Raw genomic sequence first — 12,129 nt, 5'->3', positions numbered from 1 at the left:
CCTCGAGAAATCCTCCTTCACTATAGAGATATCCCTTGACAGACCCGCCTTCATTTTCTACAGACAGCTCTGAACTGACTGTTTTTGTCAATATCGTTTCCTCCCTTGGTGTCCCCTCCATGACATTGCATCAGGAAAGCCGGTCTTCTCAGAAACTGGCTTGTTCTTAACTTGAGAACATTATTAATCTTTCACTGCATAATTTACTTTTGCACGACTAGCTGGAAGCTCAGAACAAATTTAGCATCTGCGCCTAGCAAATATACTGGCCTTTCTGACGCACATTGTTACTAATCTCTTCCCAGCTGTGTTGTGTTTTCCTACTTTAATTTCCCCTTCATCCCAGTTTCTCATTTATTTTATTTTTGATTCTGTTTTATTACAGGTATATCTGCAAGTTGATTCAAATCACTCTGTTTCATTTAGTCTTTGAAGAAGGCAGGTGATGGGTGAAGGAGAACTGGCAGATACATACACTTGTGCACGAGGGTCTCTTCCACCGCGCTGTGTCTCTTTGCATGTGCTCAGCACTCTGTCCCTAGCTCCCAGAACAGAGCAGGGGCTCAGACAGGCACTGTGCTAAAAGTTTCCAGCAGTAGCTCATTAATTTAATCTGTATAACAACTCTGCAAGGTAAGTGATGGAGCTCCGTTTGACAGATGAGGAAACTGAGGTTTAAGGTCCCACACTTAGTAGGTGGCCCAGTCAGGATTTGAATCCACCACTGTTTGGCTCCAAAGTCCTTCCTGATTCTACTTCACCTCTCTCCTTAGTCTGATAGGCAAGACCCTCTACTTCTGCACTGTCAAATATGGTAGCCACTAGCCACATGAGCTATTTAAATTTAATTTAAGTTGAACTTAAAACTCAGACCCTGAGTTGCATTAACCACACTTCAAGTGCTCAATAGCCACATGTGCTTAGTGTCTACTGTTTTGGACAGTCCAGAAGAGAACATTTCTGTCATCATGGAATGTTCTAGAAGATCTCCTACGACTTCCCTGCACCTGCACTTGGGTCCTGTGGGCTCCAGCACTTCCACAGCTGGACTATGTTTCCTTCCATCTGCATCTTTGCGGACACCATTCCCTTGGCCTGGAACATCCCCTGTTCCTCACCACGGCACTCGAGCCATCCTCTCCTTCACAGCCTGCCAGGTCCTGTCCGTGCCCCCACCTGTGCGATTGCGTCCCCTGCCCACTGGATGCCCTGAGGTCTGTCCCCTGGGGTGCATTGGTCCTTTTCCTCTGCACAGTCCACCCCCTCCCCGGCCGGCGCTGAGGGAGCACCGCATGTGCTGCTGGATTAACTGAGCGGGGAGACAAGAGTACAAAATGGCACTGGATTTGGAAACTAGACTTCGTTCCCAGCTTGACTTTTGCCACTAGCTATTCCATTTTTCATTCAGCGTATATGTGCCAAGTGTCCATTCTCTTCTGAGGCCTGGGTGTGCGCAGGGGGCAGAGAACCCCCGGGGAGACTGATCTCATGCCCCCAAGGAACTCGTAGTCTGGTGACTTTGGTCAAGTGATTTACCGTCCTTAATCTCAATGTCCTCTTCTGTGAAAACCGTGCTACGATGTCTGCTCTTCCCTGAACAGCTTGTTGTGCGGACTGAGCATGAGGAAGCAGGCGCCGTTCACAGACATTGGTTAAGTGAAACTGGGAGGAGGCTGCGGGCTGGACTGAGCTCCCGTGCGAGGCCCAGCGGACCAGACCAAAATGGAATCACTTGCACTGAAGTTCCACACGGCCAAGTCGGAACTAAGATCTTTATCTGACCTTCTGAGAATCGGGAGAGAGAGGATAGCTGAAGCCCCAAACGGGCAGCTTTAGCTGGTGTCATAAAGAAATCCCCTCTGCTTTAACCTTTACAAGGAAAGGAACTTTGAAACAATCAGCTTTTTGTTTTCTGTGTCTGATTTTCTCAGCCCTGTTCTGTCTTTAAAACCAATCTCCTCTGCCCGGCTCATTGGAACATTCATTCTAGAATCAGGCTGCCTGATTCTAGAATTGCAAATAAAAGCCAATTATGATCTTTCAATCTGTTGTAATTTTGTCTTTCGACACACATAAAGCACGGTGTTATGTCAATGCACAGAGGTGAGTGGGGATGGTGTCCCTGCTCTGCCAGCTGTCCACATGGCTGAGGGTGCGGGAGACCTGTGGCGTGTTCTCCCCGAGAACATGGCCCCTGCAGAGCGCAGGTCCAGGGAGGCGGGGAAGCCTTCCTGCCCAAAGAGCTGTTGCCTGAGTGGTGCTCAGCGCGGACTCGCTAGGGGGTGTGCTCCAGAGTTTTGGTTTTCTCCGAACTGAAATCCTGAACAGAGTTCAGGGGTCTCGGGGATTAGAACAAAATTCAAGTCCAGCGTTAACGAAGTGGAGTCCCAGGGATAGGCCTAGTTGTGGGGAGCACAGGTGCCCAGTTTAGGAGACTTGGGTTGGGGCCCCACACCTGCCAGCCCTCTGACCTTGACCAGCCCCTCCCGACCTCTGTGTCGCAAGTTTTCTCCTCTGCGAGCTGGGGGTGGGATGCACTCCACGCTGACAGCTCAAGGGAGGCAGCCCACGAGAGCTCACGTCACTGTCCCTCTCCTCGGTCACCTCTTTTCCCCACAACTCAGCACCCACCCTGAGGAGGCTTTGAGGCCAGGCAGGAAGGTTACTAGACAGTACTGTCCAAGCTAGGTGGGTAAGACAGGTAATCCCTGGCGTTGGAGTCGCATTTGGCTCTGCTTCTTCCCATGGGCACCTTCACACCTGTGGTCCTCAGTCTCTGCATCCATAGAATGGAGGCAGTGTCACCACAGTGCTGCGAGAGCACAGTGGGATGCCACGTGTGACACAGCTGACGTCTGGCAGGAGCCTGGTCATCGCTGCCCAGGCTACCCTCACACCCCATGCCTCTGCAGTGAGGCCCTCCAGCTGTGAGGAGGCTGCTGGGCGGGGGGCAGGCCAGGCACCTGCACTCCCCTCCGCCAAGCTGTCTGCCCTGCTATAGCAGAGGGCTGGGACAGCTTCTCCTCCTCCTCGCCCTCCTCCTCGGCCCCCAGGGTCCGCCCTGCAGCCCAGTGGCCCCAGGCCTGGGCAGAGGTTTCTGGCTTCCAGGCTCCTGAAGGGCATCTCCAGCTCTCTGCCCGCCAGGCCTGTCCCAGCTGGCTTCCAGGTCTGTGCCTCCTAACCTGCCTCCTGCCCAGCGACCCTCCGCCCCCCTTCCAGCTGGCAGACACGCCCCCACGCTCCCTTACCTTGTCAGGATGGGGTCTGGCTGGCTCTCTGCCCCTCCACCTGGGGCGCCCTGACAGCCAGGAAAAGAGGCAGAGCCGGGGCTCCGAGTGTGTCGGGGAGTAAAGGACAGAGGAAGAGGCAGAAGGGCCCCAAGAGGAAATGACCAAGTGCTCTGGGCCCACGTAATTTATTACAGGACTTTGTCCTCAGGCTCCGGGCACATCCACTCCCACACACCTCCTGCAGCCGGGGCGGCAGAGCCTCATGACGTGGTCTGCTCTTTAACCCAGGCCCTTCGGCAGAGCAGTGGATGCATGGCTGTGGCCGGGCGGCCAGTGTCTGCACTCCGCACACCTGCCCTGGCCCCCAGCCAGGTCCCTTAGTGACAATCAGCTGATCATCCAGGGGCCTCGGCATCTTCCTGAGTGTCATGGGGACTCTGGGGACGCACACAGCGGGGGCTCTGCTCCCAAGCACCCTGAGTTCTGACGGGGTGAGGGCTGTGTGGTACAATACGAAATACAGCATATTTGGTCTCTGTCTCTGGTTCCTGTCAGAGAGCTCCTAAAACCTTACAATCTCCTGAGTGATAGGCACGTCTTCTGTTATTCATAATGGGCCCCTTTACAACCTGGGGCCCCTCGCTAGTCTTAGGATGGGGCCAGTCCCCAGAAAGACCTACTGAGTGGAGGGCTGGAGCTTTCAGCCCCACCTACCGATCTCTGGGAGGGGAAATCTTGAACAAGACCATGGGTTTCTAGACAGCGGAAGGTGTGGAGGCTCCTGCAGGGCGGCGCTCCGGGAAGGCATGCAAGCTCCACGCCCCTCCCCCATACCTCACTGTGCATCTCTTCTTCTGTATCCTCTGTAACGCCCTTTATGATAACCTGGTAAGCTTAAGTTTTTCACTAACTTCTCTGAGCTATTAAGCAAATTAATTGAACTCAAGGAGGGGGTTGTGGGAACCCCTCTTTATAGCCAGTCGGCCAGAAGCATAGGTGACAACCTGCTACTTGCAACCGGCATCTGAGTTGGGGCTGTCTGTGGGACTGAGCCCCTTGCCCTGTGGGATCTGCCGCTCTGTCCACATAGACAGTGTCAAAAGAGCAAATTGAATGAGAGACACCCAGCTGAAATCTGCTGCAGGATTGCTTGGCTACCTGGTCAAGGCAGTGCTCTGTGCTGCGCATGAAAGGGGCACACACCCAGGACATGCCTGGGCAGTCAGGGGACCTGATAACAGAGACAAAGGTCACTGGGCAGCTAAATTCCCAGGAAGGTCCCTGGGAGCAGACAGGGCTGGCTTGGGTTGGGACTTGGAGGAAGGGGCATTTGGGCTCTGAGGCACATACAGACCCCTTCGAAGGGAAGCACAATCGCAGTGGGCCCTGTGGCAGGGGCCAGATGCAGGGCCAGGCAGTCCCCAGGAGCGAGTGTGAGGGTGGGGGGAGCCATCTATGACCAGTTTGAAGGCGGGTGGTTAGTGGGGGCAGGGAGCTGCCTGCTCAGCCGTACCCTTTCCTTGGGTGAAGGGGACTCAGGGTCCTTACAGTCGGCCCAGCAGGAGCCAGTCAGGGAATGCACTGCCATCTTTTAGAGCGAGGTCAAGGCAGGACGGCAACTCCGGCCACAGGCCTTTCTGGGGACACAGACCAAGTAGAGGTGGGCGAGAAGAGGGTCAAGCGGACGAGCCACAGAGGTGGAGATCCAGTGGCCCCAGAGAGAGGCAGAGCCCCTCGCTGAGACCTGCAAGCGCCCGGTGCTTCTGGTGCCTGCGATTGCTGGAAGAGGCAAGGAGCAGCCCTGGTAAGAGCCACGCGTCTTTGCGGGTAGAGCAACTCGTTTTTGAGGTGAGAGAGAGAGGGACCTCCCCAGCAGCTGCCAGAGCCTGTTTTAGCTCCAGGGAACTCGTGTCTCTGTGTCCCCAAAGTAGACGCAGCTCCCGCAACCTGAACTGAGTTGAGAAGGAAACAGATCTGGGAAAAGTCTGGACAGCCTCAGTTGTTGTTGAGTAAGTTCCCCAGGGTGCATGCTGAGCCCTGATCCCTCCCATCTGGGCAGGGCATTCGTCTGGAGCCCTGTAGGGGCATTTGTGCTGAGCTGCCTTTTGGGGGTGGGAGTCATGAGGTTGAGTGGAGCTAGGGCAACTGGTTTGAACTCAGAACTCAGTTGCAGTTCCCAGGGAACAGGGGGACTAGGCCACCATCTGGGGAGGGTTTCAACCTTCCAGCTGAGTGGCGTTTATCTCCTTTGGATTCCCATTTCCTTGATAGGCCCTTTGCACTCTGTGTCGAGAATCCCCTGCATTGTCTGTTTATTATCTGTGAGTTTTGTTGCAACATAAGGAGGCTCCATCTCAAAGTCCCTTGGAAAAAACTGTAGCTGAATGGTCAACATATCACTACGAACCCGTGAGTAGAGAGAATGGTGTCATTGTAACCCGACGTACATGCTGGAGCGTGAGGAGAAGCGGCGTTAACTGAAAAGTCCCATCTGATTGACAGGCCTTGCCGTTTAGATTTGTTGTGCTGGGAATTACCTACATTGTTTGTGAGGTTTTGTCTGACGAGTTTTCGTACCTATGACTAATGATTATCTAGACACCGCAGGTCTGGAGTGTGAGGAAAAGTGGTGGTTGGTGGCCCGTGGTTTATTCCGAGCTGTTGGTTCTTTTAAAATTTGGAGCTCAAATGGTCAACCTGCCACTCTAGAGTTAAAATGTTGAGTCTCAAGCTCTTTGCTTGAGATAAACTCATTGTTTGTGATGTACAAAATGATCTGTGTTTGTAAGATTTTTGATAAATGAGATCCTCCCACCCCCACTGGAACCCCCACAGCCAGCCAGGGCAAGGCACCAGGTGGGGCCACAGCCTGGGGGCAGACCCAGTGGGAGGGAGGGACCTGCTCACCTGGCCCTCCGCTGAGTGTGTGCGCCAAGGGGGCAGGAATGCCAGCCGCCACCACCACCATCTTGACACCATGGGAGGGGCCAGGAAGGGTGCTGCCTGAACTAGCTCTTCAGTCCCACGCCCCGTGGATTATGACTCCGGGTTCAGAATGGTCTCTCCTGGCAACAGACTCAATTTGGTTCAGAGGGAACCCATAGCCAGGGTGGGCAATTTGCAACAGTATCAGATAGACGGGGCTGGATGTGCAAAAACAGCTGAAGGGTCCCTTGAGATAGTCAAAAGGAATGGGCAAAAAAGCTGCCCCAGACTGACTTTTTGTAAAGAAAAGGACCTTGAAAAGGAACACTGACCAAAATTGTAAAGGACTCAGGTGGCAGGAAGTCTCCAGGAAAACAAATAGTTTTTTTAAAGTCCAGGACTCAGACAGTGAAGGAGGGGTCCCAGAGCCCCCTGCTTCCAAATATTCACAGGAGCCCTGGGCAAAATTGACAGTGGGGATTTGATTGACACACAAGCGGTCTGGGGGTGCCCCCTCCCCTGGCTGCCACCGTGATCCCTGACATCAGCCACGCCCGGTGGCCTGTGAGTCAGGTAGGGGGTGGTGGTGGGGAGGGAGGGGCCAGGGGGCAGTGAGACAGCTGTAAATAAGTGTTGACTGAGAAACTCATCATAGCTGGCCCAGGAGGCCGACCTGGGTTAGCAGCAGGAGCACCAGAGTTTGTTTCAGAAGCAGCAGGACCTCACCTGGTTCCACCGCCCCATGCTCCTGCTGGATGAATCCCAGGGCCTGGTGAAGTCTACAGGAGACTGCCATTGCGCTTGGAAGTTGAGGCCCCATCAAGCCTGCACATCGTTCAGTCCAGGGAAGAGGCTGAGCAGGTAGAGAGTGGCATGCTGGTGAGGGACGCGTGGACAGACAGCTACAGAGATGGCTCAGGGACTCCTCCTCCTACAGCATGGATGTCAGCAGGCGCCCTATTGTCAGCAGGACCCAGGAGCACACTCCGGCGGAGCCCTGGACATTTCACTAGAGTGATAATGGACCCCCCTTTGTAGTGGAGGTAACCCAACAAGTAAGCAAAGCCCTGCACCTAGAATAGAAATTGCATACATCCCGAAATTGATACAAGAAACCCATCTAAAGTGAGATAGGGTGTTGCCGCTTGCCCTCCTCTGGATAAGGGTGGCCCTTTAGAAACAGGCTTAAGTTAATCCCCTAAAAATAGCTTATGAGAGGCCCTTGTTAGCACCCCGGGATAAGTACAGTAATATAAGAGACTAGAGTAAAACAACACATCAAAGGAGTGGGTTGGGTGCTAGTCACTATGCATGAGTTTGCCTCTTCCAGGTCTCCGCCCCAGTTGGAAGCAGAGAAGTGGAAGGGATCCTATGAAGTGCCTCTAACAACTCACACCTCGTTAAAATTGTCAGAAGTACAACCTTGGGTCCATCATAGCAAAGTAAAGAGGTGTAGCCCCCAGTGGAGGGGCCTGCCTTAGGGGATCTAAAGTATCTGGTTGAGAAAAAGAAAAAAAAAAAAGAAAATGTTGATATTTTTGCTAACCTTTTTTGGTTCTTTCTGTAGGATAGAGGGTCAACTCCTCAGTGAAGATTTCCCAGGGCTATCACTTCTGTTGATCTGTCTTGCTTCTGGGTGTGTTATCCTAAAGTTCATTTGGTGCAAGTATTTCTGAATATGAGTTCTGAATTTGCAGAAGCCGGTCTCTTGGATCACCCACAGGGTACAACTAATAGCTCTGCACTCAGAGGTCCCATGTTTCTTTTCTAATGCAGCCCTGTATCGGACACCGTGTGCAAGGCCACAGTCCGTTTGTCAGTCCTCACGGTTATAGTTACTGCTTGTGCCCTTTTTCACCCAATAATCTCTACCCTCCATCTAAAACATCTCCGCAATTCCACAGGAAGTAACTTTATGACTACATCCCTCCTCCCATAGATATGGAAGGGTAAAATTGACATTGCGGAATATATAAAAGAGACAATGGCCTGAAAAAGGGTAAAAATGTTTTCTGTCTCTTCAAAACCCCCTTCTCTCCTTTTTTGAAGACTAAAACCTACATCCATGCCTCAGGCCAGTGGTCAGGAGGTGCAGGAGAGCGTCCTTTGTTCTCTGTACCATAGGAGATACGCTCACAGGAATTGCCTGGGTGGAGGTAACAAGATTGTCTTAGCCAAAGAAGGGAGGAGTCTGGGTGGAGGCCACAAGATTGTCTTAGCTAAAGATAGAATGAATCCAGGTGGAGACCATGAGATTCTTAGTCAAAGATGGGATTATGAGATTATTCAGAACTTTTTTTTTTTTTTTCAGAGATAGGGTCTGCTCTTGCTCAGGCTGGTCTGGAACTCCTGATCTCAAGCGATCCTCTCACCTCAGCCTCCCATGGTGCTAGGATTACAGGCATGAGCCACTGTGCCAGGCCAATCAGAACCTTTAAAAGCTCTGTACTTCTGCTCAGAAGCAGGATGTTGGTACTTTAAGATGGGAGTCTGTCAGCCTTCTCATTTGCTGACAAATTAATAAATTATTCTTTCCTTCTTCCCAAACCACTTGTCCTGGTTCTTCTGATGTGGCTTTGGGGACAAGTACCAAACTTGCAGTAACACTTCCTGTGAGTCCACAGCGTCCCCTGGTTCCTTCTACTAAGTGCTCCTTTTGTGGAGATGGATCAAAGGAGTTTCTGTACCTTGCCACCAAATAGCCCATGCCAAAAACAGGTAATCGCGCTGGGAGACGACTTGAAGGACCATTTAGAGGAAGCTGTGTGCTCTGAGCCTTTCGGCCAGCCCCCTCCCCCTGCTTGCTCCTCCCAGCACTGCAATCCAAGTTCTGCTCTGTTCCTGCCTCCTAAAATCCCATCCACTTTCTGGGCCAGCATTTGCTTTTTGGGGCTTCATGCTGCACATGGTTTCTCTTGTTTAGAAAGATACCATTTAGCTCCTCCAGGGTTGGTGCTGCCACTCCTGGCAGTTCCCAGAGATGGCAAGCCCCTTGCTCTGGGACTGCAGACTGAGTCCTCTGTCACCTCTTCTACTGCCCCCATACAGGAAAATCACAGGGCAGAAAATCTGTGTAGAACAAGACAATCTATAAGATGTTCCTGTCCGGAGCCTGCCTTATGCAAAATTTGATGGAAACACATTTTAGGTACCTACTGCTACTAGTCTCTCTCTCTCTTTCTATGTTCAGAATTATATCACAAGCACTGTTTCACACTGTACCAAACTTTCACCACCAGTCTTTAAAGACAGGGTGATGATGTGTCGTACAGGTGCTCCTTCATTTGTATACCCACCCTCCCCAGACGGATATAGGAGCTGTCCAATCCTTCCCTGTCACATACAACACTGCAATGAACCAATCTGTGCTCACAGCTTTGTTGGCATTTTGTCATTACAGAAGATTCCAGAAGGGACCTTATTCAAACAAGAGACATGAATGTTTACTTGCTAACCCTTCTCAAGTACCATGCCAAGTCCTTCCTCCCAGACAAAGGTGTTCATGTAATTGTGAGGACCTGGTCTGACTGTCATGCAAGTTGACTGGGTGCAAAGAGGACAGCCTAAGGGACAGCCTGAGCCTCAGCCTTTTCACACCTCAGGGACCCCGGCCCCGGAAATCAAGAAAAAGGGCGGGGGCAGGCAGGACAGGCTCTTCCCGGTCACACTGGTGACTAAGCTTGGCCCTCTCCTAGCCTAATGCTGTCCCACAATTCTCCCCAAGATGTGAATATCCTGCTGACCTTTAAAAATATATTTCTTTGGATTTCATGGTGGGGGCAAATAAAATAAAACAAAATAAAATAAAATAAAAGTATGTTTCTGAGGTGAGCCAAAATGCATCCATAAGACAAGGTGTGGTCCACTCCATTCCTGTCCGGTCACCGAGCCCATTATAGCACCACCACAGCCACTAAAACAGAGCAGAGAGCATTTCATTTCAGCTCTACAACAGAGCAACCTGAAGTCACTTGCTTCCTGCTGGCCCTTATCTTCCCCTTTAGCCTATAGCAGCCAAGTTATCCATTAACCCTATAAAATGGCGTGGTTGTCAGTCTAGGTCTCTGTGACCGAGCTAGATTCTCAGTCTCAGAAAGAGCTAGCACTTAGTGAGCGTGTTTTCTGTGTTGGGCTCTTTGCATGTGCTATCACATCCAACCCTCATCAAAGCCCCATAACACAGGTGCTTCTCCTCATTTCATAGTAAGGAAGTTAAGGCCAAAGGGGTCAAGAAACTTGCTTAGGTCATATGGCCAAAAGTGGCAGAGATAAGATGTGAATGGGTTTACCTGACTGCAGGGCCAGTGCTTACTGCACTGCATCACACCACCCCAACCCTCCAACACACCTGGACTCCCTCCTTCCCCAACCCCAGTGATGGAGGAGACATCTGATTTCTAGAAATTTTCACAGAAGATGTTTCCCCAACTTGCTCACCTTAGTCCAGGGTCTGAAAGTCCTTTCCAATTTTGTTTCCTTGGTCGCTAAGAAGCTCAGACGTGGGAAGAGAAGCAGGGTTTAAGTGCCTCCCTGGAACCACAGTCATGCACAGCATAGAAGTGTGGGTCACAGGGCACATTCCGTCTGCGTAGTTCCAAGTTTCTCAGTCTTGGCACTATGGACATTTTGGACTGGATTATTCTCTGTTGGGGGGATGGGAGGAGTTGTCCTGTGTACTGTAGGATGTTTAGCAGCATTCCTAGAGTCTACCTAGTAGATGTGCCCACCCCCAGTGGTGACATATCAAAACGTCTTCAGATATCATTGTCAAATGCCTCGTGGGGGACAAAGTCACCCCCCGTTGGGAACCAATGTATAGTTCACCAGCCCAGGTGCAATTGAGGCTGGGAGAAAGAGGAGGCCAGTAAGGACGAGCATGGATGTCCTCCTGGGAGAGGTGACCCTGGCCCTCAGCCCCCTTGAATGGCAGGAAGACATGGCTCATGGGCGGGTACAGGGAAGGGGCTGCTGGACAAGTACTTCCTACAGGATCTTGGTTCCGACACGCCAAGGAAATGGCCGTGTCTACAGGTAGGCCCAGGTACTTCCTTCTCCTGGATCAGCAAGTGTGACACAGCCGTTCCTAGACTGGGCGGGCCTCAGATCCAAAGTCCTGATGGGCCAGTTAGGCATCCACAGTCTCAGACTCATTTCTGATTGTGCTTTGTCACCATAAACCCTCTGAGGAACCCACCCAGAGCTCTGTCCAAGGCAGCAGGAGGTGGAAAGCAGGGGCACAAAAGGAAAGGGTCACTTCCTCCTCTCCAGAGAGCTTTGGGCAATCCAGTGGACAAATCTCAGTCTTGGGCCCTGGCATTTAAACCTAGGCCACTGGTCATGAGCAGGGAGCCTCCGTCCCGTGACCAGAGTGAATGGCATCCTGGTGACTAATCTTATTGCCCTGTGGAGACTCAGGTACTGGGAAGGAAAAGCAAAACCCAATAACTAGATAAATGATGTTGATGCTGCTGCTTATGATGATAATGACACTTTGCCTGGATCTTGGAAGAGGTTGAGGGTGAGAGGCTTAGGCTCATTGCTAAGAGCTTCATTTCTGGGAAAAGAAGTAATGGGATGGATTTCTCCCCCTGCCCAGAATGTTCCATGTGCACCAAGATCAGTTTCCTTTTCCTCCTGGCCTCACAGCTGGAATACTCTTCCAGCCTCATGCACAGTCAGAAGGGGCCAGGGAATGAGGATAAGTGATGTGCTCCACTTCCAGGCAAGGCCCATTTAAACCTCCTTGGCCACCCTGCACCTTCTCTTTTCCATCTGATGGCGGCATGCAGAGCATCCAGCAGGGAATTCTGAGGCCCTAGGAAGTGATGGAGCCACAATATGAAAAGAACCTGAGTTCCTGAATGACTTCAGGGAGCAGAGTGCCACCTTTACCCCACCATTGACCACACGGACCGTGGACAAGAGCAAGAAATGAACTTTTATTGTGTCAAGTCATTGAAATTTGTTGTTGCTA

This window comes from Eulemur rufifrons, chromosome 1, assembly GCF_041146395.1.
Source record: "Eulemur rufifrons isolate Redbay chromosome 1, OSU_ERuf_1, whole genome shotgun sequence".
Taxonomy (NCBI): Eukaryota; Metazoa; Chordata; class Mammalia; order Primates; family Lemuridae; genus Eulemur; species Eulemur rufifrons.
The sequence above is the reverse complement of the archived record's forward strand: the minus strand, read 5'-3'. Positions refer to the sequence as shown.